Source organism: Macaca nemestrina, chromosome 7 (assembly GCF_043159975.1).
Source record: "Macaca nemestrina isolate mMacNem1 chromosome 7, mMacNem.hap1, whole genome shotgun sequence".
Taxonomy (NCBI): Eukaryota; Metazoa; Chordata; class Mammalia; order Primates; family Cercopithecidae; genus Macaca; species Macaca nemestrina.
In genome coordinates this window covers 4,911,007-4,927,081 of record NC_092131.1, presented here as the reverse complement: position 1 = coordinate 4,927,081, position 16,075 = coordinate 4,911,007, and the positions used below count along the sequence as shown (strand labels likewise).

Here is a 16,075-nt window from a genome sequence, read left to right as displayed (position 1 = left end):
TGTGGCCATGGGCACACGGGCGTGCACGCCTGGGGGCTGCGTATGCCGGCGTGGGGGGCGCGGGCCAGGTGGCCGCGGGGAGGAGCGGCGCCAGCACCTCTCGGCCCCCACGCGGCCTGCGTGGCTTTTTGACCCGGAAAGGCGGGGACACGGGGACGCGCGGCGGCGGGGGCGCGGCGGGGGCGGCGCAGAGCGTGGAGGCCCGCGGGGCGCGCGGCGGAGACTGGAGGGAGGTGGGGGGCGCCCGGGGCCGTCCCCGCCCCGCGCCGCCGCGCCGCCGTTGCTAAGGCCGGGCGGGCGGGCGGCGGGCGCGAGGGCCCTTAGCAACGGGTCGCGGGCGCGCGCGGGGACCGGCGGGCGCGTGGGGCCGGCGGCGCTCGCGGGCTCCTGCCGCTCCCACGCGCGCGGGCGGCGGGGGCGGGGCGGCGGGCGCGCCGGGGATTTCCAGCGCGCGAGAGGAAGTGCCTGCGCGGGACTGCGTGAGGGAGCGAGGGAGCGAGGGAGCGCGGCGCGGCCGCCGCGTGCGCGAGCCGGGGTTGCAGCCCAGCCGGGACTTTCCAGCCGGCGGCAGCCGCGGCGGCCGCCGGCTCTTCCCCGCCCCCCGCCATGGGGCAGCCCGGGGAGCAGGACGCTGCGGACCGCGGCGGAGGACGCGCCCGGCGCCCCTGAGCCGGTCGAGCGGCGGCGGACCGCGAGGTAAGGCGCCGCGGCGGGCGGGCGGGCCTCCGGCGCGCGGCCGGGCGCCTCCATCCCAGTCACCTCCATCCCGCGCCCTCGGCGGCGGGGCCCGGGGGCCTCAGAGCTGCCCGGCGCGGGCCCGGCCCGGCGCAGGCCCGGCCCGTCCCGGCGGCGAGTGCGGGGCGCGGCTTTAGCCTGGCCCCGCGCCCCAGCCCGGCTGCCTCCCGCCCCCGGACGCCTCAACTTCGGCAAACTTTGTCCCGGAGGCCAGGCTCGGGGCCCGAGGGGGCCGGGACGCCCGCAGCTTTTCAGGAAACGGGGCGCGCAGGCCTCGGCACGGCCGTGACCCCCGCGGGCGTTGAGGACCCGGCACCCCGCGGGGCCGCGGGTTTCACGCGGAGGGACGGCGGCTCCGGAGCTGCGTGGCCGAGCGCGCTGCCCGGGCCGGCCGGGGGGGCCCGGGCGTTATTGGAAAGTTGGTCCTGAGTCATGCCGCCGCAGAGGCGCCTCCGACCGCTTGGGGGGCGGCGCGGGGGGTCCGGGTTGGGCTCAGGACGCAAATTCCCCTTCCGCGGCCGCCGAGGGCCGGCGACTCCCGGGGCACCGGGCAGCTCCGGGCCGCGGGCTCTGCGTCTTCCCCGCGGGCGCCAGGCGGCTCTCGGCGGGCTGGCAGGTTCCACGCCGCCAGCCAGCCTGGTGTGGGGACTTCGGTCTAGTATTTGAGCCCAAGGAGAGAATTCTGTGTGGAAAATTCTCTCCCTTCGATGTGAAACAGTAACAAACTGGAAACGGATGAGGTGCTGTGGACGTGCTTGGAAATCCAAGAAGCCTTCAGATTACGAGCCGTTGACGGGACCAGTTGTATTTCACATTTTTCGAATTAAGCTCAGAATCAGTTTTCAGAATGAGATGTGATGCGTGATGCGTGGTGTGTGTGTGTCTGTGTGTGTATGGATATAATTCATTCATTTTTGTGGCGTCAGAAAGGTTATGTCGAGCGTTGTAGCGGCTTCTTAATTTACATTCACAGCATACAACTGAAGAGGAGCCATTATTTATTTTTTTTTTCTAGCATTTGCTGCGACTACACACTGCCGGAGCGTTTGGAAATGTTGTTTGCTGTTACCCTGTATGTGTCTATAAAATTCTTACTGTAGGGAATGGCCAAGTGGACCATCAGTTCGTCCTGAGATCTTCTCATGTCTCTCACGTCTTTGAAAATGGCCTGTGAAAAGACTGCATCATATGTAGGATGTCTGGCAAAATAGTGTACAGCGTTCTTTTCTCAAATGAGAGGAAATGTGTACCTTTTCACCGCGTTGTGACAATGTAAATGTTAAGAATTAGTCTAAAGATGAAAATTCTTTGGCCAAAGCAAGATAAGCCTTATCGGTATGAAAACTGGAAAATATCACATGGGACTGGAAATCCTGTGAGTGGGTGCTCATGACGGAAACCCTGACAGACCTTGGATTCCAGCATCGCTAGTGAAAATCAGACCTTATCATGGATAAGGGTTAAGATGTAAGGTGTCTCACCCAGACGCCATCTGTTCCAGCTGTCAATGCAGAAGCCAGGAAAGGAGAGAGAGATGGCCAGGGAGAATTCCAGCTTTTTTTTTTTTTTTTTTTTTTTTGAGACATTCATGTGAATTTCTCTGCGAGGGGAAAGAAGACCAATTATTTTCCTTGGATGCTATCCCTTCTTTTGGAATTAATAAGATGGCTTCACTCAGTGAGAAGCTGTAAAGAGATTTCACTGGAAACAGGCAGTAACAGTCTCCAGTTGTTTCTGTTAATACCATCAAAATGTCCCTACTCTTGTTTGTGCCTTGGAGAAAGTCCTTCATTAACTGAGACGTCTGAGCCTGCGTTGCGGATTCTGATTCTCTAAATACTCCTGCAAGAATCCCTTTAATTTTTGACTCTGCAACTCAAGAAGGACCTTTCTAGGGTATTATCAGGATATGCATGCTAATGATACCGTCAGGTTAGATGAGAATGATTGATCACTCCCTTAAAATCCTTTTTTATGATGTTAAAGCTGTACTTTAAGAAAGATAAAACTGCTACTGTGGCGTTGCAAGTCTGAGCTAGCTCAGGCAAACAAAGGAAATTGCGTTAAATTTGCCCAACTCTTATTTTCTCTTCATATAGCAAGACTCTCCAAACAGCAAGTGATCTAACCTATCAAATATTATGCAATAGTTGAATTTCCTTGCAGTGGTCAGTTTAAAGAACTGTTAACTTAGCAGAGGCGACGTTTCGTGGCCAAGGCCCTCAGGGTCCATTCCATGGAATCAGGGACTCCTTGCTGCTGCTTTGCGAGTGTTCATGGAGGAAGAAAAATTACTTGGTATTCTTTTTGTGTGGAGGAGTCATAATAACTGACCTCAGATACAGAGAAAGTGGGAAGAGTGAGAAAGAGGGAGGTGAGGCCAGAGGATTTGGAAGGCTACCAGAGAGAGTCAGCCGAGACCTGAGTGTGGAGATGATGCTTAGACTTGCTTTGAGCAGTGGGGATGAAGCCAGAATGAGGGAGGCCTAGACGCCCGAGAGAGGTACACGGGATAGGTGCCATGCGGTCTGCACCAGTGCAGCAGGCTTTGGGTCCCAAAGATGCGAATGGAAATAGAAGAAAATGCAGTTTTAAACAGAACAGGAAAAAAAAAAAACTGAGAAAATGTTATGTGTGCTTGTGTAAAATTTATTATTCATAATCAAAATACAAAATGCCTTTCTCATTTGAGAAAGCCTTTATTGACTAAGTTCTGCACAACAGTATTCCAGGAAAGGGGATGGGAGACGGACCATCCTAGGGAGAAGAAGGCGGAGTATTTTACTATTAAGCATAATACCTTTCTTGTTTGTTTGTTTTGGTGAAGCTTATTGTCGGCCTGTGCAGATGACTTGGAGTAGGCTGGCAGGTAGTGGGATGTCATAAATGCTGATGCCTGTTGGTTTCTATCAACTTTAGGAATCAGGTGGGAATTGATGCTGCATTCTGTATTCCTCGAGATAAGTGGATCATTAATTGGGACTTGGGAGTCTTTTTCTCATTGAATTAATGTTCAGTTAATGTGCCCTGAGTTCTCATAATGTTCTGGTTACCATGCTGGGAAGAGTGAGACACAGCACCCGTCTGCTGGGGTGTGATCTGCAGGGATATAGGCCATCTTGGCCCCTGTGCACGGTGAGGGGACGTGCCAGAAACCAACAGATACTTGACTGAGACAGACCAGGACAGAGCTTATGGCAGGACGCATAAGGAAAAAGCCAGCATCCTGCCCTCAGGTGCTAACCATTTGGCAGAGACTACTTTCTCCCACCAGGAAGAAACCAGCAAGTCAAAATGTAGGATGAGATGAATTAGTGGATAGGGTAGAATTCTAAAAGTGGGTGGGAATCCACCATAAGGGAAAGAGAAAGCTCTTGGTTGGCTGAGGTAGTTGGGTAGGTCTTCTGGGAAGCGGCGTTGAGTTGAGGCCCAGTGTCAGGAAAGCTCTGGTATAGTGGGGCCATCTGGGCCCCCTTACAGGGCCCCCTCCCACTTTGTTTTGGTAAGATGGGATCTGACAGCTTGCCATCCTGTCACTCCTTGCCAGTAGATGCGGGGCTGGCCATGCTGCTGCTCGTTGGGTTTCTAGTTGGGAAGTTGCATGTGCTGGCCTTTGGCTCTTGTGACTGGGAGCTCATGTGGGTCAGGCATACTGTACTGTGAAGGGCATGGTCTGTGGAGGGGAACAGAGCAGCAGGCCCTAACCTGGGTGACACTACTTGGCTGTCCCTACCATTTTTCATTGCATGTAGAAAGTCTCAAAAGTGGCAGGGGAGGGGTGTAAATGTTAAAAAGCCCCTTCCTAGCCTGACATGCTCACCTGTGGTCCCAGCTACCCCAGAGAATGAAGTGGGAGGATCACTCTAGTCTGGGTAACACAGTGAGACTCCTGGCTCTAAAATAAATTTATTTATTTATTTATTTATTTATTTTATTTGAAATGGTCTCACTCTGTTGCCCAGGCTGGAGTACAGTGGCCCGATCTTGGCTCACTACAACCTCCACCTCCTGGGTTCAAATGAGTCTCCTACCTCAGCCTCCCTAGTAGCTGGGATTACAGGCGCCCACCACCACACCTGGCAATTTTTTTTTTTTTTTTGAGGCAGAGTCTCACTCTGTTACCCAGACTGAAGTGCAGTGGCGTGATCTCAGCTCACTGCAACCTCCACCTCCGGGATTCAGGCGATTCTCCTGCCTCAGCCTCCTGAGTAGCTGGGGACCACAGGTGCGTGCCACCATAACTAGCTAATTTTTGTATTTTTAGTAGAGGTGGGGTTTCACCATCTTGGCCAGGCTGGTCTCAAACTCCAGACGTCAAGTGATCCACCTGCCTTGGCCTCCCAAAGTGCTGGGATTACAGGCGTGAGCCACTGTGCCCAGCCTTCCCAGCTAATTTTTGTATTTTTTAGTAGAGACAGGGTTTTGCCATGTTCGCCAGACTAGTCTTGAACTCCTGACCTCAAGTGATCCGCCCACCTCAGCCTCCCAAAGTGCTGGGACTACAGGCGTGGGCCACCACACTCAGCCTTTTATTTTTTTGAGATGGAGTCTTCTATTGCCCAGGCTGGAGTGCAGTGGTGCAGTCTTGGCTCACTGCAGCCTCTCCCTCCTGGGCTCAAGTGATTTTCCTGCCTTAACCTCCTGAGTAGCTGGGACTACAGGTGCCTGCCCCTATGCCCTATAAAATACAAAATACAAAATATATTTTGTATTTTATACAAAAACATAAAAATTTTGTATTTTTAGTAGAGAGTGGGTTTCACCATGTTGGCCAGCCTGGTCTCGAACTGACCTCAAGTGATCCACCCATCTCAGCCTTGCAAAGTGCTGGGATTACAGGCATGAGCCACCACACCCTGCCCTGGCTCTAATATTTTTAAAAAGTCCTTCCCCCAACCTACTCCTGTGTCGTCCATGCTTAAATCACCTCAGTCTCCTTAATTCTCAAGAACTGAAAAATTGGGGCCCTACATTTCATTTCACAATTTACTTTTTTTCTAGGATTGTTCCATGCTGATTTCGAGAATTTAAAAAAAAAAAATTAAATGGAGGCTATTTGGTGGTAACTTCTCATGGGGCAGTTCTATCAAGAAAGATATGAAGATCTGCTTCTTTGACATTCTGATTTCCTTTCCAGTTGAAACACTTATTCTATGGCAGAACCCAAAAGCGTGTTTATTGGAAACTTGATTTAAGTGGAGAGAAAAGCTAAATTGATTAACCAAGTAGAGTAATACAAATCTGTAAGGCAACAGTAGCATCAAGGTGGTGAAATGTGAATCTCCAGGAGTCATGAACATTGTAATGAAGGTTTTCCGAGATTAATTTTGTGTCCTGGAAGGTTACTGCCAATTAGGAGGCCTATGTCCACAAGGTAATGAGGTGCTTGTTAGGCCTTCCCTCCTTTCCCCAAGGGCCAGGCAAATGGTAAGCTCTTGGTCAGTGTTTGTGGCCAGATTCTGCAAGCTGGGAAGACAGGACATGGGACAGATTCCCACAGTGGTTCCGTGTGTTTGGAATGTGTGTCGGCAGTTGGGTGTGCCTTGTAGCGGCCTCCCTTAGCTGTGTGTTCCTGGAGGTCAGGCTTCCATCCTCCTGTTCTGATAATACTTAGCTCCAGGATTAGTTGCATTGGGGGTTTGTTTGGTGAAAAGTTTCATTTCACCATGTAATTTTCTTGGATGCTTTTAATGACTTAAAAGCTGGAAGAACAGGAAAACTAGTTCTCTTGAGCTCTTTCATGTCCAGTAATACTCAGAAATTATAACTTTATGCTGCAAATTAAACCTGCTGCTTGAAACATTATTATAGGGTAAATTAACAGTTTAGGTTTCAGAGGCTTTTCTGTGTGACTTTCCCCTTAGTGGGAGGGGGTTTGGTAAGCCCATTAAGTTTTATCTTAAAATTTAATGTGAATTGTACATTGTCCTCCGTAATATGGTTGATTGTTTTAATATAAACTTACCTTGTTCCCTAAATCTTTTAAAACTCTTGGTTCTCCAAAAGATGTATTGTGTTTCTGGAATCCCACTGTGGATTCCTGGAGCTGTCCACCTCACAGCTGGAGAAGTGTGGCATAGTGGAGGGTACCAACTTTGAGGATCTGAATTCCAGTCTGCCCTCTGTATTTAGTGGTAGAATGACCTTGGGCAGGCTGCTTGGCCCCGCTGAATTGATTTCCCTATCTATACAATGGAGCTACTAGCACCAGGGACATCACTTGCTTTTTATGAGTTAGATGGATGGGAAAGCATTGTGGAGATGTTAATTTTCACAGTATTAGAGGATTGAGGTGTAATAGAGTAAGAATGTTAAGATCTTAGAATGTAAATATCAGATCTTGTTAGTTAGGGACCACAGAAGTTTTCTAGTTGAGGTCTCTTATTTTATGTGGGAGGCAGCTGAGGCTCTTGAGAGTTTGGGTCAGCACCTCTCACAAGGCAAATAATGACAAAGCAAGGGCTATTCACCCAGGGTAGGTTTTTCCCTACCTAATTCCAAGGAGGGTTAATTGAGAATTATTGAATCACCCACACTTTTTTTGAGAACTTTCTAAGTGCTAGGGGCTATGCTCGTTGCTAAAGCTAAAAAGTCAGATAGGATGCCGTCTGATCATGTGGTAGGTGCCACGACAGTGGAACAGAGGCTCTGGTGCATTGTGGAGGCGCTGTGCAGTTTCGACCTGGGTTAGGAGGAGGCATTTCCCAAGGAGGTAACTCTTAGGGAAGCTAGCAGCAGGAGTGGGGAATTCTGGGCTAGCAGGGAGTCACCTGGCAGAGAGCCCGTGAGTCGGAAGGGGTTCTGCTGTGGCTGTCCTTCAGGGGAGCGGGTACAGGAAAAGGAACCCGGCCACTTCTGGGTGCTGCCTTTGTGACAGCCTAACTTCTGAGGTAGGAATTCTCCCCATTTTACAGATGAGGAAAAGGAAGAGCAACAGGCCTGCTGGACCCCAGAGTTCATGGTTTCACCACAGCTGAACTACAGTGCAGTTTTTTAGATTTTCTTCAGGTTCTAAACTTCTTAGTTTTGCTTTCAGAGTAGACTTTAGTTTTGCTGCTAGAGAGTGCTTTTTTTTAAAATGGTGTATTTTTCATACAGCCTTTCCCTTTCATCCAACATCTGTTTTGCCTATATGGCTGATTATTCTAGGCCGCACTCCATTCCATCTCTGCCATGAGTTCCTTTCTTACAGCAGCCCCCTCGTATTTACTGTCCTTTGACACATTTGGTTGGGAGGTTCTTTTCGCAGTGGCTCAGATGCTGCTTACAGCTTGCTGAGTAGCAGTCCCTAACCTGATTTGCTAATGTGTTTTCTTTCCCCTTTCTCTCCTAATTTACATTTAAACTGGTAGTCTAGTAATAATGATAGCATTTAGTCATTATGTCTTTACAGAGTTTTACAAACATTAGCTTGTTAGTGATGAACAAGTCCCCAAGGCCTGGTCACTCTGTAGAGAGCATAATGGTTACAGCCTAGCACCTATTCATCTTGAATTTAATTGTAACTACAGATTGCCTGTGGAAATATGAGTTAAAGGCATGGAAGCTGTCACCGCTGTTAGCAGGGAAATGATGTTTGGCTATTTTGGAGAATACTTAAGGTGGCTCTTCTGTGAGAACCACTGTCAAGGTTTTGAACTTGCAACCAGGAGGGGTCAGTGGTGGCTGAGCAGAGATGTAGGGGCTTGTTTCATGGCCATCTGTACCTGCTCCAGGAAGGACTGTGAATAAGAGAATGCGGCCGGACACTGAGGCCACTAGGTCAGGCCCTTGGGATGACAGAGGGTAGATTTCTTTGTTCTTAGACCTAAGTGGGCCCTTGTAGGGTGGAGGCAGTGGCATGAGAGCCTTCCCTGCCTTCTCCAGATTGAGGGATGTTTCTGTGCATCTGGGATAGGTCTCTAGGGTTGAGACGACAAGCTTCTCAAGGGTTGGGTCACTTCATTCTTTGTATTGCTACAGTCTGGCCTAAGATGGACCCAGTAAAAACAAGACCAGTTTATGTATGGAAGGAATCAGCCCTGCTTTGAATTCTAGTCTGTCCTTCTGCTAACTGTGCTGTTAAATTCCTCTTCCTTTCTAAGCCTCAGCTTTCTCATCTATGCAAAGGTAACTGTGGAGTTCACAGTCACACAGAAAAGCCTCTGAAACCTAAACTCTCCATCTGGAGATGGATGGTGGTGATGGTCACACAACATTATGAATGTATTTAATACCACTGGACTATACACTTGAAATGATTACGATGGCAAATTTTGTTATGTGTATTTTACCATAATAAAAAAAGTAATTGAGACCTAAACGTGAGCCTGGGCTTGGCGCAGAGGTTCGTGCCTGTAATCCCAGCACATTCGGAGGCCGAGGTAGGTGGATCACCTGAGGTCATGAGTTCGAGACCAGCTTGACCAACATAGTGAAACCCCATCTCACCTAAAAATACAAAATTAGCTGGACGTGGTGGCGCATGCCCGTAATTCCAGCTACTTGGGATGCTGAGGCAGGAGAATTGCTTAAACCCGGGAGGCAGAGGTTGCAGTGAGCCCAAGATTGTGCCATTGCACTCCCTCCTGGGCAACAAGAGTAAAGCTGCGTCTAAAAAAAAGTCTGTGCCAGGTGCAGTGGCTCATACCTGCAGTCCCAGCACTTTGAGAGGATGAGGCAGGGGGATTGCTTGAATCCAGGAGTTCTAAACCAACCTGGGCAACATAAGACCTTGTCTCTACAAAAAATTTAAAAATTAGCTAGTCATGGTGGTGTGCTCCTGTAGTCCCATCTAACTACTCAGGAGGCTGATGCGGGAGGATTGCTTGAGCCCATGAAGTCAAGGCTGCAGTGAGGTGTTATTGTGTCACCGTACTTTAGCCTGGGTGACTCAGTGAGATCCTGTCTCAAAACAAGAACAAGAAAAATGGGAGCATGTGAGAGAATATAAGAACCTAGTGTTTCAGAAGTGACCATTTCTCTTCCCCTTTCCTCTCCTGAGTGATTTCGTAAAGGGAATGACTTACTAGCAAGGCGGATGGCAGGCCGTCTTGGAAGTATGGCCTGTCCCTGGAAGAAGTACCGGTGGGAGTAGAAGGACATTATTGGACTGCAAATAAATTATTTATAAAAAGGGTAAAATGTCTAGAAAGTGAAATCATAGTATATTTGCACAAAAGGAACATCTATTGATATCTCCCCTTTTTAAAAGCAGTTTTAGCATATGAATTTTTGTGTATTTAAATTCATATTTTAGCACTTTATTTTTTTCTGTTATTTAGCAATAATAGTGTTCTTCAATTTGAGCTGGGTGTGGTGGCTCATGCCTGTAATCCCAACACGTTGGGTGGCTGAGGGGGGCAAATCGCTTGAGGTCAGGAGTTCAAGACCAGCCTGGCCAACATGGTAAAATCCCTTCTCTACTAAACCAAAAAAAAAGAAATTAGCTGGGTGTGGTGGCACGTGCCTGTAGTCCCAGCAACTGAGGCAGGAGAATCACTTGAATTCGGGAGGTGGAGGTTGCAGTGAGCCGAGATGGCACTACTGCACTCCAGCCTGGGTGACAGTGAGACTGTCTCCAACAACAACAACACTTCGATTTATTCAGGTCTCTGTTCACATTTCACCTCTTCAAAGGGGTCTTCCCTGAACACCCTAATTAAACAGCCCATGCTGTTGCTCTGGTCACTTGCCTTGCTTTTTTTTTTTTTTTTTTTCCATAGCAGAAAATGTTTTTCCTTCCCTTTTTCTTTTTGAGATGGAGTCTCGTTCTGTCACCCAGGCTGGAGTGCAGTGGTGTGATCTTGGCTCACTGCAACCTCTGCATCCCAGGTTCAAGCGATTCTCCTGCTTCATCCTCTCGAGTAGCTGGGGTTACAGGTACGTGCCACCACACCTGCCTAATTTTTGTATTTTTTTAGTAGTGGCTGGGGCTGGGCGCGGTGGCTCATGCCTGTAATCCCAGCACTTTGGGAGGCTGAGGTAGGTGGATCACGAGGTCAAGAGATCGAGACCATCCTGGCCAACATGGTGAAACCCCGTCTCTACTAAAAATACAAAAATTAGCTGGGCATGGTGGCACATGCCTGTAGTCCCAGCTACTCGGGAGGCTGAGGCAGGAGAATCACTTGAACCCGGGAGGCAAAAGTTGCAGTGAGCCGAGATCATGCTGCTGCACTCCAGCCTGGGCAACAGAGCAAGACTCCATCTCAAAAAAAAAAAAAAAAAAAAAGGTTGGGCACGGTGACCTGAGCCTGTATGTAGTCTCACCTACTCCAGAGGCTGAGGCAGGAGGATTGCTTGAGCCCAGGAATTCGAGGCTGCAGTGAACTGTGATCGCACCACTGCACTCCAGCCTGGAGGACAGATGGAGAACCTGTCTCTTAAAGAAGAAAAAACAACTTTTCATCCCCCTTTACCCTTTAAGTAATCACTCCCATTCCCCAATCTTCCCGTCCCTTGATAATCTCTAATCTGCTTTTGGTTTCTGTGGATTTGCCTATTCCAGATATAGCATCTAGGAATCATATAACTTGTTTTTTGTGTCTGGCTGCTTTCACTTAGCATGATGTTTTTGAGGTACAGCCAAGTTGTAGCATGTGTCAGTATTTTGTTCCTTTTTATTGCTGAATCATAATCCATTGTATGTACATATATGCCACAATCTGTCTATTCATTTGTTCATGGGCATTTGGATTATTTTTATTGACTATTAAGAGTAATGCTGCTGTAAACATTTGTGCACAAGTTTCTGTGTAGGTATGTTTTTCACTTGGGTATGTACCTAGGAGTGGAATTGCTGGTCATATGGTAATACTCTATTTAACTTATTCCCACTAGCAGTGTTCCAATTTCAGGACATCTTTGCTAAATTTATTTTGTTTTCTTTTTTATGTCACATGGATAATGTGCCAATATCATAACAAGGTTTAAGAGTGGCACCTCTCACACCTGCATTTGAATACCCAATCACACTTATGAACTACAAAAGGATGTACGTGTGTGTATGTGTGTGTGTTGTATATGTATATATTTTTGATTAAAGCTATTCTCGTTAGTGTAAAGTGGTATCTCATTGTGGTTTGGGTTTGTATTTTCTTGATGGGCAAACATATTGAATGTCTTTTCATGTGACTCTTGGCCATTTGTACATTTTTTGGGGGGACAATGTCTGTTGAGTTCTTTATATATTCTGAATGTTAAACTTTTTTTTTTTTTGAGGCCGAGTCTCCTGTTGCCGAGGCTGGAGTGCAGTGGCATGATCTTGGCTCACTGCAACCTCCGCCTCCTGGGTTCCAGCAATTCTCATGCCTCAGTCTCCTAAGTAACTAGGACTACAGGCACATACCACTAATTAGCCTGCCTAATTTTTGTATTTTTAGTAGAGATGGGGTTTTGCCATGTTGCCCAGGCTGGTCTAGAACTCCTGGCCTCAAGTGATCCACTCACCTCAGCCTCCCAAAGTGTTGGGATTATAGGTGTGAGCCTCTGCACTCAGCCTCTTCTGAGTTTTATTGTTTTAGTTCTTACCTTTAGGTCTTTGATCCATTTCAGTTAATTTTTGTATATGGAATGAGATAGGAGTCCCAATTCATTCTTTTGTATGTTCTTACTTAGTTTTCTCAGCACCATTTATTGAAAACACTTCTTTCCCTATTGAACGGTCTTGGCACCCTTATTAAAAATAAATTGGCCATAGATGTTTGCATTTATTTCTGGATGCTCAGTTCTATTCTGTTGCTCTGTAAGTCTGTTACATCAGTACCACACTTTATTAGTCTGTTCTCATGCTGCTAATAAAGACATACCCGAGACAGGGTAATTTATAAAGAAAAAGAGGTTTAATGAACTCATTGTTTCACATGGCTGGGGAGGCCTCACAATCATGGTGGAAGGCAAGGAGGAGCAAAGGTGTGTATTACATGGCATCAGGCAAGAGAGTCTGTGCAGGGGAACTGTGCTTTATAAAACCATCATATTTTGTGAGACTTAGTATCACGAGAACATCGCGGGAAAAACCTGCCCCCATACTTCAATTACCTCCCGCTGTGTCCCTTCCCATAACACATGGGGATTGTATGAGCTACAATTCAATATGAGAATTGGGTGGAGACCCAGCCAAACCATATCACACACTGTTTGGATTCCTGAAGCTTTGTAATAAGTTTTTTTTTTTGTTGTTTTTGTTTTTGTTTTTTTTTTTTTTGAGACGGAGTCTTGCTCTGTCCCCCAGGCTGGAGTGCAGTGGCCGGATCTCAGCTCACTGCAAGCTCCTCCTCTCGGGTTCACGCCATTCTCCTGCCTCAGCCTCCCGAGTAGCTGGGACTACAGGCACCCGCCACTTCACCCGGCTAGTTTTTTGTATTTTTTAGTAGAGACGGGGTTTCACCGTGTTAGCCAGGATGGTCTCGATCTCCTGACCTCATGATCCACCCGTCTCGGCCTCCCAAAGTGCTGGGATTACAGGCTTGAGCCACCGCGCCCGGCCTGTAATAAGTTTTGAAGTAGTAAGTTTGGGAAGTATGAGTCTTCCAACTTTTTCATTTTCTATATTGTTTTGACTATTTGGGGCCAGTTGAAATTTTATATGAATTTGAATGTCACCTTTTCCATTTCTGCAAAAAAGGTCATTGGAATTTTAATAGGGAGGGGATTGATTCTGTAGATTGCTCTGGGGGGTTGCAATCTTAACAGTATTGTCTTCCAATCCATGAACATGGGATGTCTTTTCTTTTTTTCTGTTTTTTTTTTTTTTTTTTTTTTTTGAGAGGGAGTCTCACTGTGTTCCCCAGGCTGGAGTGCAGTGGTGCAGTCTCGGCTCACTGCAAGCTCCGTCTCCTGGGTTCACACCATTCTCCTGCCTCAACCTCCCGGGTTGCTGGGACTACAGGCACATGCCACAGGGCCTGACTATTTTTTGTATTTTTAGTAGAGACGGGGTTTCACTGTGTTAGCCAGGATGGTCTTGATCTCCTGACCTCGTGATCAGCTTGCCTCCGCCTCCCAAAGTGCTGGGATTACAGGCGTGAGCCACAGCACCCGGCTGAACTTGGGATGTCTTTTCATTCAATTATGTCTCTTTTAATTTCTTTAAGCGATAGTTTGTAGTGTTAGTGTACAAATCGTTCACCTCTTTGTATAAATTTATTTCTTGGTGCTTTATTCTTGTGGGTTCTGTTGTAAATGAAATTATTTTCTGATCTTTCTTTTTGTATTGCTCATTGCTGGTGTATAGAAACAACTGATTTTTGTATGTTGGTCTTATGCCCTACAACCTTGTTGAATTTATTACCTCTAGTAGTTATTTTGTGGATTCTGTGGGATTTCTTTATACAGAATCATGTCACCTGCATATATAATTTACCTCTTCTTTCTAATTTGAATGCCTTTTATTTATTTTTCTTGCCTAATTGCTCTGGCTAAGACATTTAGTACAATTTTGAATAGCAGTGATGAAAGTGAGCATCCTCATACTGTTCCTAATCTCAGGGGAAGCTTTTCACCACTGATTATGAAGTTAGCTGTGTTTTCTTTCTTTCCTCTTCTTTTCTTTTTTTCTTTTTCTTTTTCTTTTTCTTTTTCTTTTTTTTTTTTTGACACAGGGTGTTGCTCTGTCACCCAAGCTGGAGTGCAGTAATGCAATCATGGCTCACTGCAACCTCTGCCTCCCAGGCTCAAGTGATCCTCTCACCTCAGCCTCCTGAGTAGCTGGGACCAAAGGCACATGCCACAATGCCTTGCTATTTTTTTTTTTTTTTTTTTTGCATTTTTGGTGGAGATGGGTTTCACCATGTTGCCCAGGCTAGTCTCAAACTCCTGAGCAATCAGCCCACCTTGGCCTCCCAGAGTGCTGGGATTACACGTTCGAACCACCGTGCCTGGCGTTTTTTTTCCCCCAGAACAGGTCTCATTCTTTTGCCCAGGCCGGAGTACAGTGATATGATCATAGCTCACTGCAGTCTTGAACTCCCAGGATCAAGCAATGCTCCTTCTTTAGTCTCCCTGGTAGCTGAGACTACTATAGGGGCAAGCCACTGCACCTTGCTAATTTTTTAATTTTTATGGAGACAGGGTCTTGCTGTGTTGCCTAGGTTGGTCTCAAATGCCTCACCTTGAGCAGTTCTCCTGCCTTAGCCTCCCAGGTAGCTGGGATTACGGGTGGGCACCAATATGCCCAGTTAATTGATTTTTTTTTTTTTTTAGAGATGGGTCTTGCTATATTGCCCAGGCTGATCTCAAACTCCTAGCCTCAAGCAGTCCTCCTGCCTCAGACTCCCAAAATGCTGGGATTACAAGTGTGAACCACTGTGCCTGGCCACTGACTTTTTTTTTTTAATGGGAGGTTGTTGATTTTTGTCAAATGCTTTTTGTGCATCTTCTGAGATGATCATATTTTTTTTTTCATTATTCTATTAATGTAGTGTATTATATTGATTTTGTTTTGTATGTTGAATCACCCTTGCATTCCTGGGATAAATCTCACTTTGTCATGGTATATAATCCTTTTAATGTGTTGTTAGATTGAGTTTGCTACTATTTTGTTGAAGATTTTTGCATCTATGTTCATTAGGAATATTAGTCTGTAGTTTTCTTTTCTTGTCATTTTTGAGGCAGAATATTCCTTTGTCATCCAGGCTGGAGTGTAGTGGCGCGATCTTGCCTCAGTGCAACCTCAGCCTCCCCAGTAGCTGGGATTATAGGCATGCACCATCATGCCCAGCTAATTTTTGTATTTTTAGTAGCGACAGGGTTTTGCCATGTTGGCCAGGCCAGTCTCGAACACCTGGTCTCATGTGATCCTCCTGCCTTGGCCTCCCCAAATGCTGGGACTTACAGGCATGAGCCACTGCACCCGGCCTGTAGTTTTTTTTCCTTGTGGTATTTTTGACTTTGGTATCTGGGAACCAATCTTTTTTTGAGACAAGGTCTTACTCTGTTGCCCAGGTTGGAGTGTAGTGGCATGATCTTGGCTCACTGCAGCCTTGGCCTCCTGCGCTGAAGTGGTCCTCCCACCCAGCTGCCTGAGTAGCTGGGACTACAGGCACATGCCACCACACCCAGCAAGTTTTGTTCATTTTTTTTGTACAGACGAGGTCTCACTTTGTTGCCCAGGCTGGTCTTCAACTCCAGGCCTCAAGCGATCCTCTTGCCTCAGCCTCCCAAAGTACAGGGATTATAGGCGTGAACCACTGCTCCCAGCCCAGTTGTATTTTGACTGTGCATCATGTTTCTTCAGAATTTTGAAACCTGCCCTCTCCTAAGTGCGAAAATTCTAGGAGGGTTTCCAAGCAGACAACCCTAACATCTCTGGCTGGGATGATGATGATCATACCATGTACTTTCCCTCTTCTCAACACAG

General features: G+C 47.3%; 1 protein-coding gene and 1 non-coding gene across 5 annotated transcripts in view; one reads left to right on the top strand and one right to left on the bottom strand.

The window, feature by feature from the left end:
* The first annotated feature begins 559 nt into the window (after nucleotides 1-559).
* The window catches only part of LOC105467377 (TNF receptor associated factor 3), a 136,016-nt gene continuing 120,500 nt past the window's right edge, over nucleotides 560-16,075 (top strand). For 2 of the 4 annotated variants that reach the window (XM_011716940.3, XM_071099541.1), the window contains exon 1: nucleotides 562-696. The gene's annotated coding sequence lies outside the window, so the exon portion shown is untranslated. Of the gene's footprint in view, nucleotides 697-16,075 lie in introns of all 4 variants that reach the window. The other 2 variants (XM_071099543.1, XM_011716941.2) reach the window with 2 other exon arrangements.
* Nucleotides 11,610-11,710, bottom strand: LOC112424208 (small nucleolar RNA U13). The gene has a single exon (XR_003014931.1). It is a non-coding gene; the product is annotated as a small nucleolar RNA U13 (small nucleolar RNA).